This window comes from Passer domesticus, unplaced genomic scaffold, assembly GCF_036417665.1.
Source record: "Passer domesticus isolate bPasDom1 unplaced genomic scaffold, bPasDom1.hap1 HAP1_SCAFFOLD_155, whole genome shotgun sequence".
In the NCBI taxonomy this organism is placed as follows: domain Eukaryota; kingdom Metazoa; phylum Chordata; class Aves; order Passeriformes; family Passeridae; genus Passer; species Passer domesticus.
The window spans coordinates 45,810-70,490 of NW_026989943.1; the positions used below are offsets into that span (position 1 = coordinate 45,810).

The window sequence follows — 24,681 nt, forward strand, 5'->3', positions numbered from 1 at the left end:
GCAATGTGCAGTGTAAATATATATTAAGTGTTACATATGACATATAGTAAGACATATGTAAACATATTCTTAAGAATCCTATCTATAAATACAAATATCAGTGTACCAATAGAAAAATCCATCTAACTGTAACAGTGGAACTATAGAGCTGTACAACTGTACACATATGTGAATATAACAAAGCAGGGACATAAAGTGAACATAGGTACACATATATATAACTACATACATATCTATATTTTTATATATGTTTACACACACACAAACACACATATATACATACATAACATACATCCATAAATGCAAGTAGATACACATTCATAATATCCCTATACAAATATCAGTCAATGTATGTAAATATCCCTACACTTGTAACTATCCAAGTCTAACTCTGCCCATCCATAAACAGAACCAGATCAGCAGGGATTGCAGCCCCCCATGTTCCCAGGCTCTCCCTCGGTCTCCTCCTCCCGTGCAGAGCAGCTCTCCTGGACAGGGACAGCAGATGGGACATGTGGGAAGCAAAGGGAACACTGAGTCAGTATGGGGACGTTTCCCTTGGCAGCAGCTGCACTTCCAGCAGGGAAGAGGAAATGTCAGAGCCTCCCCAGGAGGGTCAGAAGGAAAAGCAGCCGAGCGGGCCAGGCTGTGCTGAGCTGTTCACTTCTTTCAGGCATCCCAGTTGCTCTGGGGGAACTCCCTCATGTCACGTTATTGAACCACCTCTGCACTTACCAAGACTGTGGCCCCCAAATCAAGCAGTATTTCTGTCTCCAGCTGCTTGCACCAGTGACAGGGAACGTCCTCTGACAGTGCTGGGGCACAAAGTTACCTTCCACAGCTCATCTGACAGGGCCTTGCTCTTCCTCTGCTTCCTGTCTTTCTCCTTATCTTCCACTTGGAATTTTCACTGAATTTTTTTTTTTCTTTCTTTCCCTTTGATCAGTGCTAAAATGAATGTTTCTCTTCCAAGCTTGAGTTTGTTCAGTGATCCTGTGGAGTGTTTTCTCAGAAGCCTTTATCATGGAATTGAGTGTTAATTTCAGCAGTTTTGGTGATTTTCTGTGTGATTTACACAAATCTCCTTTTAGTTAAGGCACCACTTGGGAAGGTATAAAGAGAAGAAGGATGTTTCTGTATGTCAGTCCACTAGTGGAATATTCATGGAGAGAGAGAGTGATTAGCTGCATTTTACATGTACTCCTACCCTGAAAGTGCAACAGATAACTTGGGGAGAAATTAAAGCCAGATCTCTCCTTCTACCAGCCTGTATTCAAATGTAAAGTAAATAGAGCAGGGTGAGAATGTTAGTGTTGAGTTCCTAATGTGCCTTATTAAGGTGTTCTTAAAGTAATGCAGATAAAATCTGGGTTGGCATTCCTAATTTCCAGACACTCCTTGTCAGTTTCATTGACTCTGAAAACACCAGAGGTGTGCCCATCCTACCTTATTAATCGATTTGGGGAGGTTTTAGGTTCAGATTCTCTGAGGCTTTAGCTTTTTAGATCTCTAGACAATGCTTCCAGGAATCTAAATGGCTTTCAGAAATTAAACTTTGCTCCTTTTTTCCCTCAGTCTGGTGCACTTGTGTGCACCAGAAACCTTCAGTGAATGGATTCCACTCTAATACAACTCCAAGCTGAATCTCTCAGCTCTCTTTGTAGTTGTGGTTTACTCTCCTGCAGTGCAATTTTAAAATCTTCATTCCTTTTTATCTGTCTTTCTTTTTCTGTTTTAGCTTGCAAATGCATGCAGATGTATCAGAAATTATACATTTAATTTCTGATACATCACTTCCAGTCTAGTAATTTCATTTTATCCTGTTCTGATGTTATGCTAGCCTTGTATGTTTTATTCTAAGTGCACTCATGTTTTCTTGAATGTGGAAGTTTTAGAATGCAATGTTCTCATACATCTCCTTTCACGAAACCCTTCACTAACATCAGCAGAAGTAACTGTGTGGTTCCTTTCTGCTTTGTAGAAGATTTTGGGAAAGTCCTGCTCAGCTCCAAAAACCATTTATGATGCTAGGTAATTCTCCTAAGAGCTGAAGTTAATGGTAAAGCAACGGCAGCTGCTTGTTCACTTGACAGAAATTGGGAGAAAGCACACTGCAGATACTGAGGAATGCAGTGCAAGGATGGTGGGCATCCCTCAGTCATCCCAGCAGATTGATATCACTGGCAAAATTCCCTCTTTTCCAAAGGGTTTTCATTTGCTTTGGCTGTACTTTGTATGGCTGCAGGTCACATTTCCCTTGATTTCAGGAAGTATCTTGGCAGTAACTCTTGGTAATATACCTTGCTAATTCCCCCCTTGGAGGAATTACTCAGTTCTGCAGTCCTCATTATATGCCCTGTTTTAAAAGACTTTTATGCTATTTTCCCTCTCTCGGTGTCTTCACACTTGTTCAACAAGGTTCTCTTTCTGAAGATATAAATCACAATATCCCAAAGGATTAAAAATGCTTGCGTATTTGTTCCCTAAGTACTTACAAAAGAACAATAAGAAAAATCCGTATAAATGCTGGATGTAAAATGTAAATAAAAATAAACTTGAGAGTTCTCCCAAAACCCTTATGAAAAAGCCCCAATGTATTCTATAAATCCTGATAATTTGTCTACAGAATACAAAAAGGGACATGTCCTAGAAGAGAAAATTTGTACCACAGTGCTGCACAGAATTCTATGCTTTCAAGCTTTTTGCACTTCAGGGGCAGTATCATTCTCTGCACTGCAGTGCTCTGAGCATGTTCTGCTCACCATGGCAGCTTTCTGCTCTCCCTGGTACAGATGATCCTCCCAGCCAAGGCTGAGTGCAGCCACCACAGCTCGCAGCACCTTCCCGCACAGCAAGAGCTGAGAGATGGCTTCCCCCAACTGCTGCGTGCTCTAACACTGCCACCTCGCAGCTGCTGAGAGCCTCAATTCCTGGGTTGCGGCGTGTTAGTTTATTGAGTCCAATGTTCTATTAGCTTGTCGTATGTTCAGGTGTTCCCCGAGTTATCACAGTTAGTTTCTCCCCTGCCTTATGCCCTCCTACCCAACTGGCCCTCCAGGAATCCCCTCCCTCCTTCCCAGATTTTTCCCTGTCTGTCAAAACAACCCGGCCCCTTTGCCCTGTCCATCAGCTCAAACCTTGCCCTTTGTTCCAGAAAGTTCCCTGTCCCTCACCCTAAGATCCAATCCCTATCCCAACCCTCTGTCCTCCCCTTGTTCTGATTTGTTGCAGCCCTCAAAACCACACCCTGGGACTTGTTTATTGGTTACTATATGGTGCCTGCGCCCTGTTTTAAGAGTTTTTAAAAACAGATCATCCTCCCAGCCAAGGCTGAGTGCAGCCACCACAGCTCGCAGCACCTTCGCAGACAGCAAGAGCCGAGCGAGAGCTCGGCTTGTGTTCCCGTTTGGCAGTTCTGTCCTGTGTAACCTGTCCTTGCCTCTCCTAATAAATTTGCTGGATTTTGCACTGCAGAAGAGCCTCCTCTGCCTCTTTCACTCGGTGCTTGTGGCTCCTCCAGGGTCTCTACTGCCAGGCTGGCTTAGAGGTTCTGGCTCAGGCAAAACCCCAGTCTAGCCACTTCCCTGCTCTCGCCATTGCCCCTGGAGCATCACAGAGCTAGCCAGGGCTCCGGAGGACAGTGGCAGTGAGCCATGCCCTGGCATGTCCCAGCTCCCAGAGCCACACCTGCCAGGCCACGAGCCCCAGCCTTGGTCCCCACTGCCGGCCTCAGTGGCTCCTGGCCATCCTCACCCTGAGTGCAAAGCCAGCCCCAGGAGCCCCCCAGGGTGCTCTGGGTCCAGGCTGAGACACCCTCAAGCCATCACTGAAAGGGACATGGATGGGGACCGCAGCTGGATCTTCCAGTGCTCACCACCCGTGACTGTGCTCCAGGTGAACCCAAGCCTCAGCTGCTGCACCTTGAGCACATTGATCCTTCTTGCCCACCCTGGAACGTGGTATTCCCACATCATACATGAGCCCTTTGCAGGGAGTGACCAGCTCCCAGCTGATCTGCTACCTTGGCATTCTTTTGTGTTTCCCAGCAATGAACTTAATGGATCCACTCATGAGAATCCCAGCACATCATTTGCTTCTCAGAGCTCTTAGGAAAAAACCTCCACTCATCACTAGTTTTTGCACAGAGAAGGAGGTGCTGACAAGCATAAGGCACAGACAGGGCCCTGACATAAGAATTCCTGAGCCATAGGATTCTACACATTGCTGATGCCAGCTGCTTGGTTCATATTTCATAGCCAGTTGTGGATGGGGGTTGCTGCTGACAGGGTAGGAAAATTTGGAGAAATGAAGGTGCAGAAGACAAGCAAAACCAAGAAGCAAGAGGGAAGACACTTAGAAATACAGAGCACAAGAGAAGACCTTGGAGATGGCTCAATAGAAAATGCCAGCAGCAGCGCCCAGAGCCCGGAGCTGCTCACTGCCACCACAGGGGCTCCTCAGTGCCCTGCTGGTTTGTGTCTGATCCCTGCTGGGCTCCCTCTGCCCCTCCAGCAGACACAGCCCTGCCTGCAAAGGGCTCCGTGCTCTGGTGTTCTCAGCTTGCTGCAGGCTACATTCTTAGCAGCGCTGAAAGAGGAGGTGAAACAAAGAGCCCTTTTCTGTGCTGCCTGCAGCTCGGAGTGCCCGGAGCCCGGGCCCGTGAAGAGCTGCTCCTGGCGCTGGCTGTGCTCAGCCCGCTGTGCCGAGCAGCCGCGGCCATGGAGACACAGGCGGGAGCTCTGCCCGAGGCCGGCAGCGTCGAGGCCCGGCTCGCAGCTGCGAGGACGCCGGCAGCCTGTGCCTGAGCCGAGGCCATGCGGGGGGTTTGCGGGCAGGGCTTTTGCGAGCCGGCCGGAATGTGCCGCCTCCCGTGTGGGCCCGGCTGCGGCAGAGGCAGCGGGAGTGCGGCGGGGCCGGCAGCGGCGGGCAGAGGCCGCGGAGAGCAGCAGCCCGGCCAGGCCCGCTGCGGACCGGCACGGAGCTCCCGGGCAGCCCTCGGCCGTGTCTGTGCCCGCCGGGCAGGAGCCGCGGCAGGAGCCGGCCATAGCGGCAGCTCGCCGTGCCCGGGGCCGCGGCCGCAGCTCTCCCCGCCCGGCCGCAGCAGCAGCCGCTCGCCTCCGAGGCTCCGGCGCTTCCCAAAGAGGACGGGCCTGGCCCCCGGGACGCGCTGGAGCCCCGCAGCGAGAGGAGCCGCCGGCGCCGCAAACGGCAGCGTGGATGGCGCGGCCTGAGGAGGAGCAGATGAGGCTCTTGCTGGGCCACGCTGTGGCAGCTCTGCCCTCTCGCCTTCACCTTGAGCCCGTTGCTGCTTTTCCCTGAGCCCTGATCCCCGTCCTTGGCCAAGGGCTCCCGGAGCCCTTTCCAGGGCTGCAGGGAAAGTTCCCTCAGTCACAGAATCACAGAATCACTGGGTTGGAAGACACCTTCAAGATCATGGAGTCCAACCCATACCTTAACACCTCAAGTAAACCATGGCACCCAGTGCCACATCCAGTCTTTTCTGAAACACTTCCAGGGATGGTGACTTCACCAGCTGTCTGGAGGGGTCTGTCCCAGGAAGAACCAAGATAGCACTGGGGCCTTCTACCTCCCCCCCAGTAGTGCTTGGAGCTCTGGAGGTTTGTCTTTCTGCTTAGGGAAAGGCCGTGGAAAAGTATTGGGAAAACTAGTCACTAATAGAGTAGCTTACAGAGCTACAAATATATGTGCAAAGAATACAGAAAACATAGAAAAGAAAAATGGCAAAACCCAAACAGCATGAGCGTGGTCTTGGGCATGATCACATAGATCCAAATGGTCTTCTCAGCCCTATATCTGTTGTATTTCTGAGAACCAAAGGAATCCTGCTGGAGCCTGTGGGGAGATGGGTTTGGGAGGTACAAGTTCATTCATTTTTTTTCTCCTTGGGGCAGCTCCTGTTCCTAACATCAGCCGAGCCTGTCTCCAGCCTGATGCCTCTGATGGTTGCAGCCAAACAATTCATGGCAGGCAGAAGACATGACTTTCTCCAGTGCTATCTGTGAGTGGGAGTCAGAATAAAAACTACAGAACCCACAGCTCCATTGGAAAATTCCCTTCCTTTTCATTCTGTAAATAAGTTCTGTGTCCACTTCTGAATTGTCAGTTATTTGTTAAGGATGGGAAGTTCTCTTTTACAAATTTTTTAATGTGGTTTGCAATTGGATAAGGGTCTCCTTCCTTCACAAACTCCAGCCCAAACTGCCTTTGGAATATGGCCCACTGGGCAGTTTTTGCCAAGCCATGGTATGTCTGGATAAGAAAGCAAGGGCAATGGTATTTGCAGCTAAAAGCCAACAAAGCCTGGGACAGCCAAAGCATCCTGTGGAGATCCAGGCCTCCAGCTGTTACTAGAAATCAGCAGAGTTCCAGCCAAATGGTTCTGTGTCACTAAGTGCAATCTCTTTGCCTGGATCAGAGCCTTGGTCAACAGAAAAAGCAGAAAGATCAGCAAGGGTGATCCCAAAGGCCCACAACAGCATTGTTATGTTGTTATTTTGCTCATCTTGTTTAAGTTTGCAACTAAATGTTGAGCTGATGGGGGGGGGGGGGGGGGTTGGGGGGGGCGTGGGTAAGAAAAGAAAAGAGGCTTATGACAGGGCCATGACATTCTACAAGAGGAATCACTGGTGTGCCTGGTGTACATTTCCTGGACCTGTCTCAATTGCATTAAAGAATTGTAGCCCTGATTTAAAACAGACAGGTAGGAAACTACCTTTGAGAGCCAGAGGCTAAAATGGCTTGTGGATTTTTTTTAAGAACGAGGACATAAAAATTACCAACTGCAATAAATAAAGAGTTAAAAAAGAAGTATTTTGGTATATGAATAATTAGAAACACAAAAATGTGGAGATGGGAATGCATGTTTTCATGAAAATAATGAAATTATAGACCAAAAACACAGGGCTGTTGACATTTATCTCTCCTCCTGTGGCATTCTTGAGTGCTCTAACCACCTCTCCAAAAGACCTAGAAACAAAAGAGAAGCAGTGAAATGAGAAGCTGTTTAGCTCTTGGAGTGAAAGCCAGCCCACACAGGAGATGTCTCCTGCAAATGCCCAGAACCTGCAGGATGCAGGAGGGCTCTGCCAGAAGGCAGATGATGCATTTTCCTCTCAAGTGCATGGGCACTGCGCCTGTTCCTGAAGCACTGGGGTTCACTGCCTCAGCTCCTAAAGGGAGTTTATTCTTTCATCTTGGGTTTCAGTTTCTAAACTGTGTGGTTCCTATCCTAACCACAGATTATTTCCTTCAGCAAACCATGGGAAAGAAATGTTCCTGAGAACTGTTATCTGACAGCTTTGATAAGGGGGTTGCCCTTTCAGGCAAGCAAGATTCTTCTTTTTTCATTAGTGTGTCAGTATGATTGTGAGACATACAGAAATGCTAAAGAAATTAACACAGAGCTGTCCTACACTTGAGAGACAAGGAGATCTTCCAGGTCCTGCTCCTTGATGCAGGCAAGACCTCGGCAGCATGAAGATGTCTCTGACAAAGCCTTCTGAGCACACTCACAAATTCTGAGCAGCACTGAGAGATGGGACAATCTATCCTCAGGGTGTGAAGATGTTTCCAGCTGGCCTGACTTCATGCTGGATAGACATTTCCACCAGAAAAACTCCTGGCCCATGGTTGTGTAGAAGTAACTGCATTTGGACTCACCCGCTGCCAATACGTCCCCTTTCTGTGTATTTAATCACAGGGTTTTCCATGGTCACCATTCTCTCCGAGGGAAACAAAATACAAGATGCTCACTTTTAAGCAGAGATCCGAGCTTCCAGGAGATACAAAAGGCAGCCCCACTGTCTGGGGCTCTGAGCCCTTTGTGGTCAGCTGGGTAACAATAGTAACAACCACAATAGCAAAAACAAACCAAAAGAAAACAAACAAACCCCACAAAAATAAGCAAAACAAAACAACAACCCTTCCCCCTCAACCAAAATGACAAAAATAAATCCCCAGCCAAAAAGACAAAACTCCAAAACCAGTCAACTTCTGTGAGGTTTGTTTGCTCTGATGACTATTTGGGAGTCAGGAATCTAAGGAGAATTTAAGAAGCTAAAAATTGTGTTCAGTTTGGCCACTAGCACACAGGACTTGTCCAGATGAGTTGCTTGTCCACAGCCTTCATCTGGTTCAAAAACAATCGCTGCTTCAGCCTTTAGCAGAGAGGGAAGCTCAGGCAAAGCCAAGCCAGTCCAAGCTGCCCGCAGAGGCAGCAGGAACACCCAGAGCGCTCCCTCGCTGCCTCAGAGCACAGCACTTCCTCTGGGGAGTCCTGAATGTCCCCAGTGGGACACCAGACTCAGGAGGAGCATTTGGTACAGCTGTGCTGACACCTGCACAGAGTACACTGTCCCTCAGACAAGAAATACGCCACACTAACCCAGTATCTCCAGGTACTTCTCAATCTCCGGTTTCGGAGCAGCCATGCTGATGTCAGACCTGGAGATGAACAAACTGCCCCAGCTCGAATTCCCAGGTTCAACAGAATAGATTCCCCCAGGTAATGCTGCAGCAGCAGGTTTAGTGCCAGAGTCCATGTAGGTGTGCTGAACCTGTAGCACTTCTGGTGGGGACAGTTCCTGTGCCTCACGCCAACCTTGGGGCCCTTCATTGCCCGTTGTTTGCTGGAAGTCTTTGCGGTCTGCCAGGTGAGATGTCGACACTTGCACCTCAAGTCAGAGAACAAAGCAATCAGAGACTACAGCTTGTCCCTATCAGCCAAGAGTCATTGACTGTGAGCAAAGGGAAAGAACAGATATACAAGGGATACAGACAGCTTGTTTCAATCCTCCTCTGGGTCACCATGTTCCCCTGTAAAGAAACAGAGAGAGCAGGAACATGCCAGCAGGAATCAATTTGGATGATTGCTGGCCAAAAGCCAAAGAACAAGTCCCACTGTCCAGGGCAGCACTTGAGATCCAGCAGGAAATGTCCTTCAGAGTGACTGTGATATATACTAGAGCAGGATGGCACTCAGAGGCACGGCCCCACTCCCTGCTGCTCTGCACTGAAAGGCAAGAAGGGCAGAAAGCATCAGTTTGGTGACTGCAGTGGCTGTCCCTCCTTCACTCACTTGCTTTTGTAGAGCCTGAGGGAGGTGATTAACTTTCTCTCTGATGATTTTCATTTCTTCTTCCAGCCTCTTCTCCCTTGCCTTGTTCCTAGCTTCAGATTCCTGCAGCTCTGCCTGCACATCTTCCTTGATGGTTTGTAAACAACAATGGAGAGGAAGTTTCATGAGTGGAGTGGCTGCCACTCTTTCTCTCACCTGGTTTTGTTGATCGCCCCTGTGCTGATGGAGATTCATCTCCTCTTGAATTCTTCTCATGTCTTCCTTGTTCTTTCTCTTCACTGCCATGATGGCACTCTGAGCTTCGGGCAGCTCTGCTTGTGGCTCTGCCTTGATGTTCTGTACACACAAATGCAGAGCAAGTGACTGGGAGCTGCCATCATGCTCAGCTTTTTCCTCTTGCAGCCTCAAAATCACATCTATTCAGCCACGTCTTTCTGCTTCCCTACCCACCTCTGCTTCCACTGCAAACCTCCTGTCCCAGTGCTGATCTCTGCAGATTCCAAGGCTCTGTGCTTTCAGTGCCTGTGGGACTCCTGGCCTCCTCAGTCCCAAGAGCTGTTTTATCCCCCTCTTCCTGCCCTTCCCTCTGTCACCTGGCCAGTCAGGCTTACCTGGCCATTCTGCTATGGCTCTTCCACCTGCTGCCTGAGCTGCTCTTCCTGCTCTCGGGCTGGGAACAGCTCTCCCTGAGCCTGGCATGGCATCTCTGATAAGCAGTCTGCCCCTGCTCTTTCTCTAGAAAGACCTTCACAGAAAGCAAGAGAAAATGGGTTTCAACTTCCCATGTGATATTTGTGAGCCAAGACTCAAAGACTGATGGGCTCACACATTCCCAAAGCTCTGTGCTGCTGCTCTCCTGGGTCATTCTCTGCCCGTGGGGAGGCACAGATTCCAAAGTGACCCTGGCACTACAATCAGGGGCCATCTGGCACTGAAGCTCCAACAGCCTCTCAGGCAGCTGACAGGGAAGGTGTGGCATTCCTCAAGGCTCTGGTGAGGGCCTCCCTCTGCTCCTGCCATGTCCTCTTTGTCTTTCAGTAGTGACTGACACCCAGCCCTGTCCCACAGCTCCATCCTGGCTCTGCAGGTGGCTTCCTGGCTGACCTCAGCCCTTGGGAGAGACACTTCTGCAGTTCACGTTCTCCTCGGGCCTGCACCAGCATTCCTGCCTTTCTGACATCTACACTCTTGTTAGAAATCCTGGTCATTCAGGAGATAGGGATGCGTGCAAAGATACTTTGATGTATGTCACAGAGCCTCTACAGCCGCCTCAGTATATGGAAGAGGACCAAGGTGTTTTTTCTCCCTCTTTTGTCAACTGAGAATTCTGACCAGCAGTAACAGAGACTCTCATAAGGCCCCAATTAACGAATGCACTTACACACCCCTGGGGATGCCAGTGAAGGAAACCATGTGTCATGTAATGCATGTATGAGCAGAGTCACCAAACAGCACCTAACCATGGAATTGTTCCACCTCTCTAGGACAGGCAGAAATTTAAAGAATTAAGTGGGGACTTCAGGGCAGAAGAGGCCGGAGAAGGAAAACAGCTTTGAGGGGGAAAAACCCCATATCTGGAGGGGGAAACATCTCTGCCTGCTCAGAACTGGTACACGGAACATGTCTCTAATCCTCTCCTGAAAGGGATGCTTTAGGTGAGGTTTGCACCTCCAACATCCTTGGCCCAGAGATGGGAAGATTCAATTATGTAAAAGTTACATAGATAGATAGATAGATAGAAGATAGATAGACAGACAGACAGACAGACAGGTAGATCTCACTACTATAATCTGTCTTTACTGTCCTCTCTCACATCAAAACTTGGTAGGCAGTGCCCCCACTCAGCAGCAATCCTGAGATTGCTGTTCTGTTGCTTCAATAAACCACACTCTTGGGGAATTTGGAGCTTGTAGGTACTTATGGAAAACGATCTGACCCAGAGCATTGCACTGAGAACTGCACTCTTTCTGCATCTGTGCTTGAGCAAGTTCTTCTCTTGGACTCAACCACACTGACACTGCTGAAGTGGATGAAATCAGAAATGCTGCCCAGCCCCTCCCAGCTCCTCTGATCTCTGAGGACCGGTTGGAATAAAAGGCCGTTGATATCCTGCTCAATTCCCGAACACAAAACAAATTGATTCCCTGGGCTGCAAAAAGCCACAGGCGTTGATAACCTGAAAGTGATCTCAAATGCCATACTGGCTGGCCAAGAAATACACAGTTTCATCTGCACCAAGGTGCTAGCACTGAATGATGTCTTGTCATGCAAAACTATTTCATTCTACAGCAGTGACACCTTAGAAATTAAAATTCTAGCAGAACCAGTACCAGTCCTGTAAAAGGACAGAAAATAATGAGGAAAAGCAGCATGGATGGGAAAAAAAGAAAATGAAGAAACCTCATTCTCCAAGCAAAGACAAAATAGCAGTTAAAAAAAAGGGGGGGAAAAAGTAACTACAAAAAGTGGCTAAAATAGTTCAATGGAGAGAGTAGAAGCTGAAGGTCCCCTCACGAGCCACCCGTTGTCCAGACTAAAGCTCCCTCAGCACCTCGTCACTGGGCTTGTGCTCCACACCCTTGATCAGCTCCCGTGTCCTTCTCTGCACCCGCTCCAGCCCCTCAGTGACATTCTGCTTCACAGGGGCCACAACTGCACACAGCAGTCACTGCAGCTGTGGCCGCAGCGCTGCCCAGCACAGGTCAACGCTCAGTGCCCTGCTCCTGCTGCCCCTCTGCTGCTGACACAGCCCACCATGCCCTTGGCCTTCTTGGCCACCTGGCCACAGGCTGCCTCACGTTCAGCTACTCTGGACGGGCAGCACCCCTGGCTCCTTTTGGCCTACGCAGCTGGCCAGCCAAAAAGTTGCCCATCTGACTTCAAATACTGCATCCTCCATTTCAATACGTCCCTCCTGTGCAGAGCAACACAAGAGAGCACTCAAGGACTTGCAGCTTCACCCTCACTCCAGGCTCCAAGGCACTTTCCAAAGCTGCAGACTTCACCATGGAACAGAGCCACAGAAATTCGCCACTTCTGCCTTTTGCCTGACAAGAAGGCTTCGCAACTGCGCAGTTCCTTTCCTTGGCCACACGGGACAGAAATGGCCCCCCACAGCTTCAGGGACAGCGCAGTCATCTCCTTGCAGCTTATCAAAAGCCAAAAGACAGCTGGGCCAAAAGAGTCTGTACAAGTGAAGAACTCCTCAGGAATACTGCAGAACACTTCCACAAGCCAAACACACCTTTCCACGATGGAAAAACCAACATAGCCCTGGGATCTCCAGCACTGCCATGTGTGCCCTTGGACAAAGCACTGCAGAAGCCCAGAAATAGAGCTTCACTGAGTCAGGCAGCCAAAGGGTCATCCAGAGCCCCCAGCTCTTCGGTGCCTCAGCATGACAGGTTAAAGGCCAATTTTGAGCTGTCACTGCCCACAGGAAATGGCTACATCCTGCAGGACTCCAGCACTTGGCATCCTCGGCCAGCAACAGCAAGTGCTGGCTGCTCAGAAACTTGCACCTCTGCCTTGCACTAAAGACAGCAGCACCCACAACTGGCACTTAGTCTCTTGGAATGATTGGGCTGTGCTGTGAGCACAGCTGGACGCATGTGGTTGTCCTGCTCATTTTGCTCCTTTTTGGCTTCTTGTCCAGGAGCAGAAGGAGCCAGGGGAGAGATGGCTGTTGCTTTTGTCGTCTGTGGCAAGAGAGAAGCATGAGGGACAGGCTGTTACCTATCATTTCTAACCTCATTTCTCCTTGCATCTACAACCACATCTTCTAAGAGAACTCATCAACTGTGTCACAATGGCCCCTTGGTTCCATGACACCCCAAAGCATCATAATGGTCTCCACAGTTCTATGAGGCCCCTTGGTGTCACAATGGACCCTCTGTAGATGGGGCCTCACAGTGTCACAATGGTCCCTAGTGTCCATGGAACCATACAGCTTTAGTATGGTCCCCCTGTTCCATGAGGCGAGCGAAATATCACAGTGCTCTCCATGATTCCATGAAGCCCCACGGTGTAACAATGGTCCCTTGGTCTCACTGGTCCCCACAGTGTCACAATGGTCCCTTGGTGTCACAAGGCCTCACGGTGTCACAATGGTCCATGCATTCCATGAGCCCTGTGCTGCTGCATTCCCCCCTCCCCTTCTCAGGCCGCCCTGCCAGCTGAGAAATGCTCCTTGGGCCTCGGCCTTGGCCAACAGCCCCTGGGCTCAGCTCCTCTGTGTAGGAATCCATAAAATCAGAGGGTTTTGGGAAAGCTGCAAAAGGCAAGCCTCAGAGACAGGAGAACTGTGATTAGAGCTAAGCAGTAGCCATAAGATAGGTCAGCAGAAAATTATGTAAGAAGTACAAAAATAAGCACAAGTAGAACAATGGTCTGTGTATTAATGCTGGGCTAAAATAACTCCCTAAGCTCCAGAGAAGTATATCTAGTGAGATATTAGGAAGTTCTAAGCTTAATAATGGAGATCTGTGCCTTGTATTTTAAGGCTTACAAGCAGGTAATGTATTTGAAATAAGCAAGCATTCTTTATGTTATGCTGCAAGCTGAGAAATGCTCCTTGGGCCTTGGCCTTGGCCAACAGCCCCTGGGCTCAGCTCCTCTGCAGCTCAGCACAAACACTGTCTGCTCCAGGCACTGCTGCTGCCCAACCAGCTCCTGGTTGCTGTAGCAGCAGCACTGGGAACTGTTTTTGTTCCCTCAGTGGCACAACATCCCTGTTCGCACACTGCCAAAGAAAGCTGTTGATGCCAAGTGCGGCCAGGATGAACCATTGCTGTGACTGCAGCCCCTCTCTAGGGGCCCTACAAACAGCGCTGCAAAAGGAGCCCCTTGGAGCTCTCCTGGGCCAGCGACTCCCTCTGAGTGGGGCCTCTCCCAGCCGGGAACTCTCCCGTTTCCTGCACTTGGGGATCCTGAACAACGATGGAGCCTGGGCTGATCCCCCCACTCCTCCAGGCTCAACCCTTCACCCACTGGGGAGATGCCAAAGCATCCACAGGGAGCATTTCCTGCCCTCAGGGGAATTTCTCACAGGAGCCTTGCACTGACTCTTTGTGTCTGTGTGCACACAGGAGTGCCTGTGCTGGGGAAATGTGGCAGAAATGCTGCTCTCGGAGGGGTTGGAGTGCCTTGGATAGCTGAGTCAGTCAGGCCTGTAAGTGAGGTTAAGTCATGATGTCTAAGCTAAGTTGTTATAAGAGGTGCTGCTAAGAGTTGTACTTCTGTTAAGTTTAATGTAAGTTATAAGCTGATATAAATATTGTTAATGTTATTCCACTGTTATATTGCAATATCATAGGTTATAAGTAAGGTTAAATAGTGTTAAGTGCTGTTCTTTTGCTAAATTGTGAAGTTTAAGGCAGAAATTAAGGTTAAGGTATAAGTTAAGTCCTGTTAAGTTTGAGCTCTGTTAAGCTTTTGGGTTGTATTCCTTTTGTCCTTGCCGTCACTGTCCTTTTGTCACAGACAGACACACACAGGGACAGTTCACGCTTCAATTCTCGTTTGACTGCCTAGATTTTGTTTGGCCTAGTTGTTGTTCATTTGATTGCTGTGCCTGAAGTGTCCAGTCAGGAGCAGAGTGACTCTTGCCAAGGAACTTTGTGGTGCTGTCCCTTAATATTAAATCTGGTTTTTGCTGATCCCTAGCCAGGGATTTTTCAGAGCTCTCAAGCCCTCGTTCAGAACAGGGTGAAGGAGCCCTGGCCCAGGCTCTGGCCCTGGGGGACACGGGGACGCTGCCGGGGGGTCCCTGTCCCCCTGTCCCACCCCCCAGGGCCCCGGCCCCCCCTCCCCGTGTCAGGCTCTGGGGTCGATCTTGTGGAACATCCTCTGGGGGAGGCTGCGGCGCCGGGGCGGGAGGACCCGGGGGGACAGGGGACCCCGCTGTGCACGAGCAGCGTTGGACTGCTCTGGGGGAACTGTGAGGGGGCCTGGGGCAGAGTGACCTCCCCAGTGACCTCACACAGCCCCTCTGATGTCACACAGCACCTGTGATGTCACACAGCCTCCTGTTATATCACAGCCCACTCTGGGATGTCACCCTGTGATGTCATACAGCTGCTCTGTGATGTCACAGAAGACTCTGTGGTGTCACAAAGTCACCCTGTGATGTCACTGTCTGTTCTGTGATGTCACAGCCTCCTCTATGATGTTTCACAGCCATCTGGTGATGTCACAACCCACTCTCTGATGTCACAGAGCCACCCTCTATGATGGAAGAGTCTGCTCTATAGCCTCACACCCTACCCTGTCCTGTCACAGCTGTTATAAATTTGAACAAGGCCAAATTTCAGAAGAGAGGTTGAAACAGGCTCTCATTTATTAAAAATAAGTCAAAGAGAACAGAAGACCCAGGATAAGCCCAGGTCTTTCACAACAGCTCAAAATTCCAAAAGCAGTGTGCTTCTCACACGCTGGGTTCTTTCAAAAATACACGAACACCAACACGAACAAACCCGAAAGAACCCCGAAGAACTGAAAACCCCCCTTTTTATAACAGTCCCTGGTCCAGGATTGGTGGGTTTTGGATCCACGCACCGATTGGTGGAATTCGGGCGCTTTGCTTGGTCCTTACTGATGTTCATTCTGGACCAATCATTTCCCCAGGGCGTCGAGTGATTGGTCGGTGCCCTGGTCCAATCACCATCCACCTCCAGCCCCCACCAAGTCCTGGACGCTTCCCTTCCCCCACAACGAGCAACCCCCATTCTTCCCCAACTTTATTAAAACAAAACTCATAACAACTCCCCCTCTAAAACTTTGATCAGGCTTTAGCCCTCATCAACCCGCATCAACTCCCACTCAGTCTTTAGTTTAAACAGTCTTTTTAAATAGTCTCTTAACAGTTCATTTCTGAGCTGTTTTTAACAGTTTCTCCAAACAGTTCATTTTGAACTGTTTTTAAATAGTTTCTTCTTTGATAGTGTACAATTCTCTTAATTTCTGGTATCTTCTGTAAGTCTCTGCCGCAGTTTCATCATTCTCTGCCACTGGGTTGGGTTCCATCCCTTGTCCTTGTAACATTAAAATGTTGTTAGCATCTTTGTCTTTTTCTCCACTTTTGAGGGTGAGTTCGAGGGAGTTGATCACAGTTCTCGTAACGACCCGGATGAGGCATGGGATCATACATGGAAGAAACATGATACTTATTAGGGCACCACCTAAGACAATCAGTACTTTCTTCCACCTATCACCTTTTAATAAGTTATTCCACCAATTTCCCCAATCAGTCTGTATCAATGGGGTCCACCTTTGAACAGGGACGTGGGCTAATTTTCTGATGTTAGTCATGATATTGGTAATTACTTCACTGTGATCATCTATTTCAATACAGCATTCCGAGGAATTAAATTTCCCACATACCACTCCTTCTTTCGGCTAGAAGGTAGTCTAAAGCTAGCCGGTTTTGGTATATCATGGTTCTCATCTGCCTCGATTGGGCATTGAGGAGGTCTATTGTTAGTGTGGATTGGTTGGAAATAATTTCTAATAAAGCTTGTAACCTGATTATTCTGTTTAGCATGTAAATAGGAGTCCTATATCCCCATGACCCATCTTGAGCCCAAGTAGCTGGGCCGTAGGTGGCAATGATACGTTCTGGTGGCCATTCTTCCTCTCCCCATTGTTGAGTGCCTCCTATGGACAACTCTCGCTTTTTCCGGCTAACTCATCATAGAGAGGTACCCCTAAATGATGCCCTTCTATCCTGGGGAGGAGAAAGAAGGAGGGTCTTATTACGCCCAGGGTACAACTCCCAGCCCATCCTTTTGGCAGGACTACATACGCTCTTTTTCCACACAGCCAATATAAATTTTTTGGAGCTCTCCAAAACTGAAGTTGGCTTTCTAAGTTATAGTTGGTTTTGTTCCAAAATTTGGCAATTTGGGGTGCATCCCAGAATGGATTGGGCTCTCTGGTAGGGCATTCATATAACTTTTCTCTTTCTATATAAGAGCATTGGGATCTTTTGGACCTTGACCAATATAAGTGCGGACGTTTGGGAATCCACCACTGATAGGTTTTATTCATGACTAAATAACTCTTACAATGGATCTCACCCAAATACACGGTGTACTCTGGATGCCTCCTCCAAAGGCACTCTTCACCAATCATTTCGGATCGTAGGTTCCATGCCTCTTCCTCCGGTCGGTTGTCTCGCTCGGATCCTTCTTTGTCTAGAATTCTAAGTACGTCCTGTGGACTCATGGGGATTCCCTCCCATGGCCAAATTTCAGCCATACAAGTATCTCCACAAATCCAGCAGTTAGAGATGTTAAATTCGTGACTTATCTTTTCCGCTAGGTCGAGGAATAGATTTTTCCCTCCCAGAGTTGGGATTTTCGGTCCCTTTTTAATCACCCATTTTATTTCTTTTTCTTTTATCAAATCGGGTTCATAATCCTCATATCCTACTTGTCCTTCAATGGGTTTCTTCTCAGAACAGACCCACTTCTCTTTCATAGGGCATTCCCCCAACAATTTTTGTTTAAAATTTCCTATATTTTCGAATAGCCAATATGTTTTTCCATCCTCCATACAAGTTGTTACTGACAAAAAGTTGATACAATTAGGACTCGGGTTAGTGTGTGTCCTGAGGACGGCAGTCCGAGACTCTCCTGCATACAAAGGGTAGTAACACTTCTCGCATGGTTCTGTCTCTCCCTTGTCGATGATCATAAGTAGGAGGATTCCTAGGAATGGGGGTCCGGTACAAGCCACTCTCCCAATCATGTCTCCCCTCCGCAGAGGATCAGCAACTCTTTGTGGCAAGAGTGTAACTTGATCCGGTCTTGCCCCCCTCTCGCTCTTTTTCTTAACGTGTTACTCTTACCAGTTACTGTTGCAGGAGTTCACTTTCCCTTTTTTTATCAACTTGTTTCTTCTGTTCTTTTTAGGGCCAGATTGCTAGATGTGTGGGAGAATGCTCTATTTCTTTCCTTTGATCTTCTGATCTGAAACAAGAGATACCAGAAATTAATATATTTTACAATTTTACATCTTTCACACTAAACATTAAATTTCATTAAAAACATATTAACAACTTTTCACTTAAACATTTATATAACAATTTTTAGGAATTATAGCTTATGGGTCTCTTGGCGGTGTGTCTGAGGTCTCTTTAGACTTTGTTAAAGTCGGTGGTGGTTCCTTAGGTGCAGAAACCAGCCCTTTTACTCTGGTTATATGTGTCCATCCTCGTTCTTGGGTTCGCACAGCAGTTTCAGTAGTCAATAGTACTTGAAAAGGGCCTTCCCATTTTGGGACTAAGGGTTGTTCTTTCCAGGCTCTGATTAACACCCAGTCACCGGGCTGAAATTTATGAATTTTAAAATCAATAGGAGTGGATTGAGGAAGGTATCCTTTAACTCTTAGTTCTTCTAAGGTGCTGGTGATAGTCTTTATATATTTTCTTACACTCATTTCTCCTTCTTCGTATGTTCCTGCATGTCCTAGGGTTGTTAAAAACGGTAGCCCAAACATCATTTCTTATGGGGATACTCCTACATCTGCTCTCAGTCTTGTCCTTATTCTTAGTAAAGCTAAAGGGAGACATTTCAGCCAATTCATTTTCGTTTCCCCTGTTAATTTGGTAAGTGTATTCTTAAGAGTTTGATTCATTCGTTCTACTCTTCCAGAACTCTGGGGTCTCCAAGGTGTATGAAATCTCCACGTGATGTTTAGGGCTTCTACAAGCTGTTGTATTATTTTAGCTGTGAAATGAGGACCTCTATCTGAATCGATGGTATTTATGATTCCGTACCAGGGTATGATTTGTTCTAATAGGATCTTACTTACAGTTTCTGCAGTTTCTCTGGTGGTCGGATATGCTTCTACCCAATGGGTTAGATGGTCTATTATTACTAATAGGTACTTGTATCTCTGCACTTGAGGCAGTTCTGTGAAATCTATTTGGACGCTTTGGAACGGTCTTTTTGCTAACTCTCTTCCTCCTTGAGGTGGTTTTCTCATCACTTTTCTATTTATTCTCTGACATATCATACAGTCCCTCATTATTATTCTTGCAATTTCCCATACTCCGATACATGCATAGGTCCTCATGAAATGGTCATGTAACGCTTGGGTCCCCCAATGGGTTGATGCATGCAGGTCTTCTAATTTCTTTCTTGTGAGTGCTTTGTTTAGTATTTGCCTCCCATCTGGCATTTCCCATTTTCCTGTTTCTTTTAATATTGCACCATGTTTTTGTAACTCTTCCTGTTCTTTTTCATCAAAGATTGGAACTTCCTCTAGACTCATTATACCTGCCCCCTTCTCCTCCTGCTAATCCATTGCTTCCAAATCCTGCACTCTCCCTTGCTACTGCCACCATCATTTTCGCCTTGGTTCTTGTCTTCCCTTCATCTCTCCTCAAATATACCTTCTGTGCTTCTCTTAACAATTCATTCATTCCCTTGTCTTGCCAATCATCTATCTTTTCTAGTTCCTTCTTATATCAACCCATGCTTTTGTCACAAATTGTATCTTAACCAACACTTGTCCCTCTGGGCTGTCTGGGTCTACACTTGAATATAGCTGGAAATTTCTCTTTAACCTCTCTAACCAGGCACTTGGTGACTCTTCCTTTTGCTGGTGACTGTCAAAAGCTAACCTTGCGTTATTGGTTCTCGGTACTGCCTTCCGTATTGCCGTTATTATTAAGGTCCGGTATTGTCTCATATTTGTTCTTCCTTCCTCTTCATTTGGGTCACAGTCAGGGGCGTTAAGAGGCATTTTATCTTCCCCTCTAGGACCACCTCGATTTTCCCTCTCCCAGATTCTCATACCTGCTGCCCTGATCATTTGTATTTCCTCGGAAGAAAATAATATAACCAGGATTGAGTTTAGCTCCTCCCACACGTAAATGTTAGGTCCCAAAAACTGATCTAATTGCTGGGAAATACCTAGTGGGTCTTCCAAAAGGGGTTTAATATCTGTCTTAAAATTTCTAATCTTGGAGGCGGTTAAGGGTGCATTCACAAAGCCTATACCTCCTCTGGCTCCACCCATAGGTACTTCCCTTGAAGGAAATAATTTTTCAGCTTTTTTTAGATTTTCTTGTATTTTCTTGGCCTGGAACCTAGTATTGTATGGGTGACTCTCAACATATTTGTCTTTCTCGTTTATTTTATGTTCTTCCTTATTTCTACAGCAGCAAGCTCTTTCGGTTGTTGGATGTTCTTTCCCTGTTTGACTTTTGGGGTTTTGGGGTACATGGGGTATATAAAAAGGAGTACCAAAAATGGGAGAAGACACGTTTTGAGGGATTGGCTGGAATATAGAAGAAAAATTAAAAGGAGGATTTTGGAAGGTTTTAGGAACTACAATTGGGGTAGGGGTACTTTGAGTAGAATTTGATGCACTCGGCGAAATTGGAGATAAATTTGAGTGCTCAGGCTCATGTGTCACTGGGAGGGGAGATGGCACAGAGGAAGATACATCTGCAATATGTTGTTCTTTATTTGAGGAGGGAGGTGATTTTGTTGTTTCTACATTTAGGTCTTGTCTTAATTTTTCCTTTGGGGTTGGTATTGTGGAGTATAATTCCGGAGGAGATGGTGGCAAATCATTTACTGGTGCTGTTGAGGGAGGAGGAGGTAATGGGAGGTATTCTATTGGATCTGGAGGAGGAGGAAGATGGTCTAAGGGGTCCCACCTCCTTTCTGGCAACTTATCAACTTCTCTTTTTCTTTCGAGACTTTATATATCTTTACTTCTCTTTCTTGTTTCTTTTGTTCCATCCAACATCTTGCGTATTTAATTTCTTGTTGGCATGGATCTAGTCGGGTGTTAACGTACCTATTTAGGGCCTCACATAACCATTTTTCCTCTGTTCCATACCACGGCCAATACACTGGACCTTCCGCAATACTCTCCTGAGGCCAAACCTCAGTACAGTATTTTATCATCTGTATTCTATTTAAACTCTTCAATCCTTCATCATCATCCCAACTATCCAGCATCTTCCCTAATGGACTATTAGGTGGTATATTCTTAAGGGTCTGTTTCACTTTCTGTTTCTTAACTGCACTCTTTCCTGTACCCTGCCCCATGCTTAGAATTTAAACTGTGCCTCTTACTCTATAACACACAACAACAACACTGTTTAAAGAGATCAAATATAACCAAATATAGGAGACACCAAGTGTGGGAAATGAGATGAAATAAATATGATGACTTAAGATGGGAACTGAAATAAAGATGGCAGATTTTATAGAAATTAAATAAAATATGATGATTTAAATAAAATAAATCGGATAGTGGGGTGTGGGAGTTAAAATAAAGATGGCGGGAATTGAAATAAAAATAGCAGGTTTAACTGATTGTGGGAAACTCTAAGTGGGGGAATTGAAATAAAGATGGCGGATTTTAATGGAACTGAAATAAAATAAATATGGCGTCTAATGATGAGAATCAAAATAAAGTGGCAGATTTTATAGAAATAAATACTACAGCTTAAATATAACTGATATAGGATGATAAATTAAAATAGCGGGACGTGGAAGTTAAAATAAAGGTGGCTAATATAAATCAGTAAATTGAAATAGTAAAATATAGGAATTGTAATAAAAATAACAAATCTTAAGGAAATCAATTGTATTTGGACCTATAAGGATTTAAAGTAAATAGCAGCTCTAAGGTAATAAACTAGAAATAACTCAACTAAAGAAATTAATCTGCTTTAAAAGAAGTAAATATTCAAAAATATTCTGAAAAGAAATTTTAACTAACAATTTTATTAAACTTATACTGAGCACTGTTTCGCTTACTTAAAATGGCCGCTGCTCGGCCCACAATCACCACACAGTAAAAGAACACACAACACAGTACGCACCCAAAATGGCCACCACTCGGCCCTCGACCACAATACGACAAAAACTTACAATGGCTGACTCACAGCCTCCACGCAACACTATTTCACCAACTTAAAATGACCGCCACTCGGCCCACAACCACACAGCACCATAAAAGAGAACTTAAAATGGCTGCCTCGCAGCCCTCACACAGCACTACTTTACCAACTTAAAATGGCCGCCACTCGGCCCACAACTTAAAGCCACCGAGATAAAACTTAAAATGGCTTCCACTTGGCCAATCACTTAAAACAACACTCAAAGTAAACTTAAAATGGCCACCACCTGGCCAATTACTTAAAAACACTGCTTGGGAGCTGTCTGGGGACTTTTGGGCTAGCCCTCACCCCAGAACCTCCCTCCTTATATTTTCAAACTCAATTTAAACACAAACAAAACAAGTTTCGTACACAAACCAAAAATTTTCCCTAACCTCAGGTCAGTTCTAACCTCCTTTCCAGCCCTAGCGACTGGAAAGGCCCTTTCACAGCCGGTGGCCCGCCTTCACCCTGTGGGTCACCGCTCCTGTGAAGATATTTTCGGCTACCCCTACGACCCTCTTTAGCTAGGATCCTGGCTCGGGGTAGCCTACTTTCTCCCTATGACCCCTTTCCACTGGGGTCCTAGTTCAGAGGTCCCTACTATTTCCCTCAGGTGGGGCACCCTCCCCTTCCCTGGCCTGGAAAAAGGGGCACTCTCCCGCACGGTGGCTGCTTTAAGCTGCAGTCTCCGTGTGGGAGTATTTTCTCCCACACCTGAGGTCCTAATGCCTCAGAAGTCAGACTTCTCTCAGTCTGCCTCTGAGGAACAGCCCTCCAGGTGGTCTTAGTTAGTGGGCAGAGACCCCCCACTGGGCAAATCTGCCTCACCAACCCCCACCCAGACACTTCTATGACCCCCTTTAACTGAGGTCCTAGTTCAGAGTGCCAGGCGTGCCCCCCTGTATGACCCCCTTCAACTGGGGTCCTAGTTCGAGGGGAGCAATTCGGGCCACTGACTAAGACCACTCCTAGGAGCCTCCACTCTCAGGAGGAACAGGAGCCTATGTGGGTAAGGGCAACGAACGGGTAGGTACTCCCCGTCTCCCCTACTCCCGGGGGTCCCTAGGGGTACACTCACTCCTCAAGACTCGCTTCCCTCCTATCCCAGCCGGCCCCCTCGCGGGAGTCCGGAACCGCAGTACTAGGAGGTCCACACTCGCTTCGGGAGTCTGTACTAACAGCCTCAGTCTCGCTCACACACACGCACTTCGCACCCCCGATGCCTTAAACCCCACTCGTGTGGCTCATGGACCACACGAGCCCCGCTCCTTCTCAGAGGGCTTACCCTTTGAGCTGTTGTCGTTTTCTCTGACCTCGGGAGTCAGCACGTTCCCCTCCTCGGTCCAACGTAGTCCAAGATCCGAGCAGCCGAAAAATGTGGCTGGAAACGTCTTCTCGGGCCCGGGCTATCCCGGACCGCTTCAGGGTCGTGGCTGACCCCGGACGAGTCCCCAAAGATGTTATAAATCGAACAAGGCAAAATTTTAGAAGAGAGGTTGAAACAGGCTCTCATTTATTAAAAATAAGTCAAAGAGAACAGAAGACCCAAGATAAGCCCAGGTCTTTCACAACAGCTCAAAATTCCAAAAGCAGTGTGCTTCTCACACGCTGGGTTCTTTCAAAAATACATGAACACCAACACGAACAAACCCGAAAGAACCCCGAAGACCTGAAAACCCCCCTTTTTATAACAGTCCCTGGTCCAGGATTGGTGGGTTTTGGATCCACGCACCGATTGGTGGAATTCGGGCGCTTTGCTTGGTCCTTACTGATGTTCATTCTGGACCAATCATTTCCCCAGGGCGTTGAGTGATTGGTCGGTGCCCTGGTCCAATCACCATCCACCTCCAGCCCCCACCAAGTCCTGGACGCTTCCCTTCCCCCACAACAAGCAACCCCCATTCTTCCCCAACTTCATTAAAACAAAACTCATAACAATTGCCAGCTCTGTGATGTCACAAGCCCTTCAGTGATGTCATAAAACCCTCTCTGTGATGTCATACTGCCACTCTGTAATGTCACAGCACATACTTTGACCTGACAGTCTGCTCTATGGTGTCATACAGATATGCCATGATGTCACAGCCTGCTGTGTGATGTCACAGAGTCCCCTCTATGATGTCATAGCTGCTCAATGACCTCACACAAGAAACTATGTGATGTCACACACTCCCATCTATGATGTCATAGCTGCTCAGTGACCTCACACAATAAACTCTGTGGTCTCATAGCCCAGTCTGTGACCTCACACAGCCCACTCTGTGCTGTCACACAGTCCACTCTGTGCTGTCACACAGTCTCTTTCTGACATCACAGCTGCTCTGTGCCTCCATGACACAGCCACAGAGGTGCCGCTGTGACACAGCCCCCTCTGGGACATCCCCCAGCCCCTGCCAGTGCTGAGCCCCTGTCAGCTCTGGCTGTGCCCTGCTGGTGTCCCTGAGCTGCCCTGGCAGTGCCCCAGCCCTGCTGGGCTGAGCACAGGAGCTGCTCCTGGCCAGAGCTGTCTCTCTGCAGTGCTGCCCTTGCCAGGAGCTGCCTCTGGGCCAGGAGCCCGGCCCAGCTCAGCAGCACAGACACAGCACCAGGACTTTAATGACCCTCTGGGGCTTTGGTGCTCTTTGCATCAGACTCAGTCCCTCAGAGTGTGCTCAAAAAAACTTCTCAAGAACTC

At 47.5% G+C, this 24,681-nt stretch overlaps 2 long non-coding RNA genes across 2 annotated transcripts; both read right to left on the reverse strand.

Annotated features, from left to right (window-relative positions):
- Positions 1-9,142: 9,142 nt before the first annotated feature.
- LOC135291935 (uncharacterized) lies at positions 9,143-13,141 on the reverse strand. The gene is made up of 3 exons (XR_010354576.1): positions 12,847-13,141; positions 9,709-9,842; positions 9,143-9,433 (listed from the first exon to the last, which is right to left on the reverse strand). It is a non-coding gene; the product is annotated as an uncharacterized LOC135291935 (long non-coding RNA).
- A 2,261-nt stretch (positions 13,142-15,402) lies between these two features.
- LOC135291934 (uncharacterized) lies at positions 15,403-23,867 on the reverse strand. Its single transcript, XR_010354575.1, has 2 exons — positions 23,293-23,867; positions 15,403-18,066 (listed from the first exon to the last, which is right to left on the reverse strand). It is a non-coding gene; the product is annotated as an uncharacterized LOC135291934 (long non-coding RNA).
- Positions 23,868-24,681: the final 814 nt, after the last annotated feature.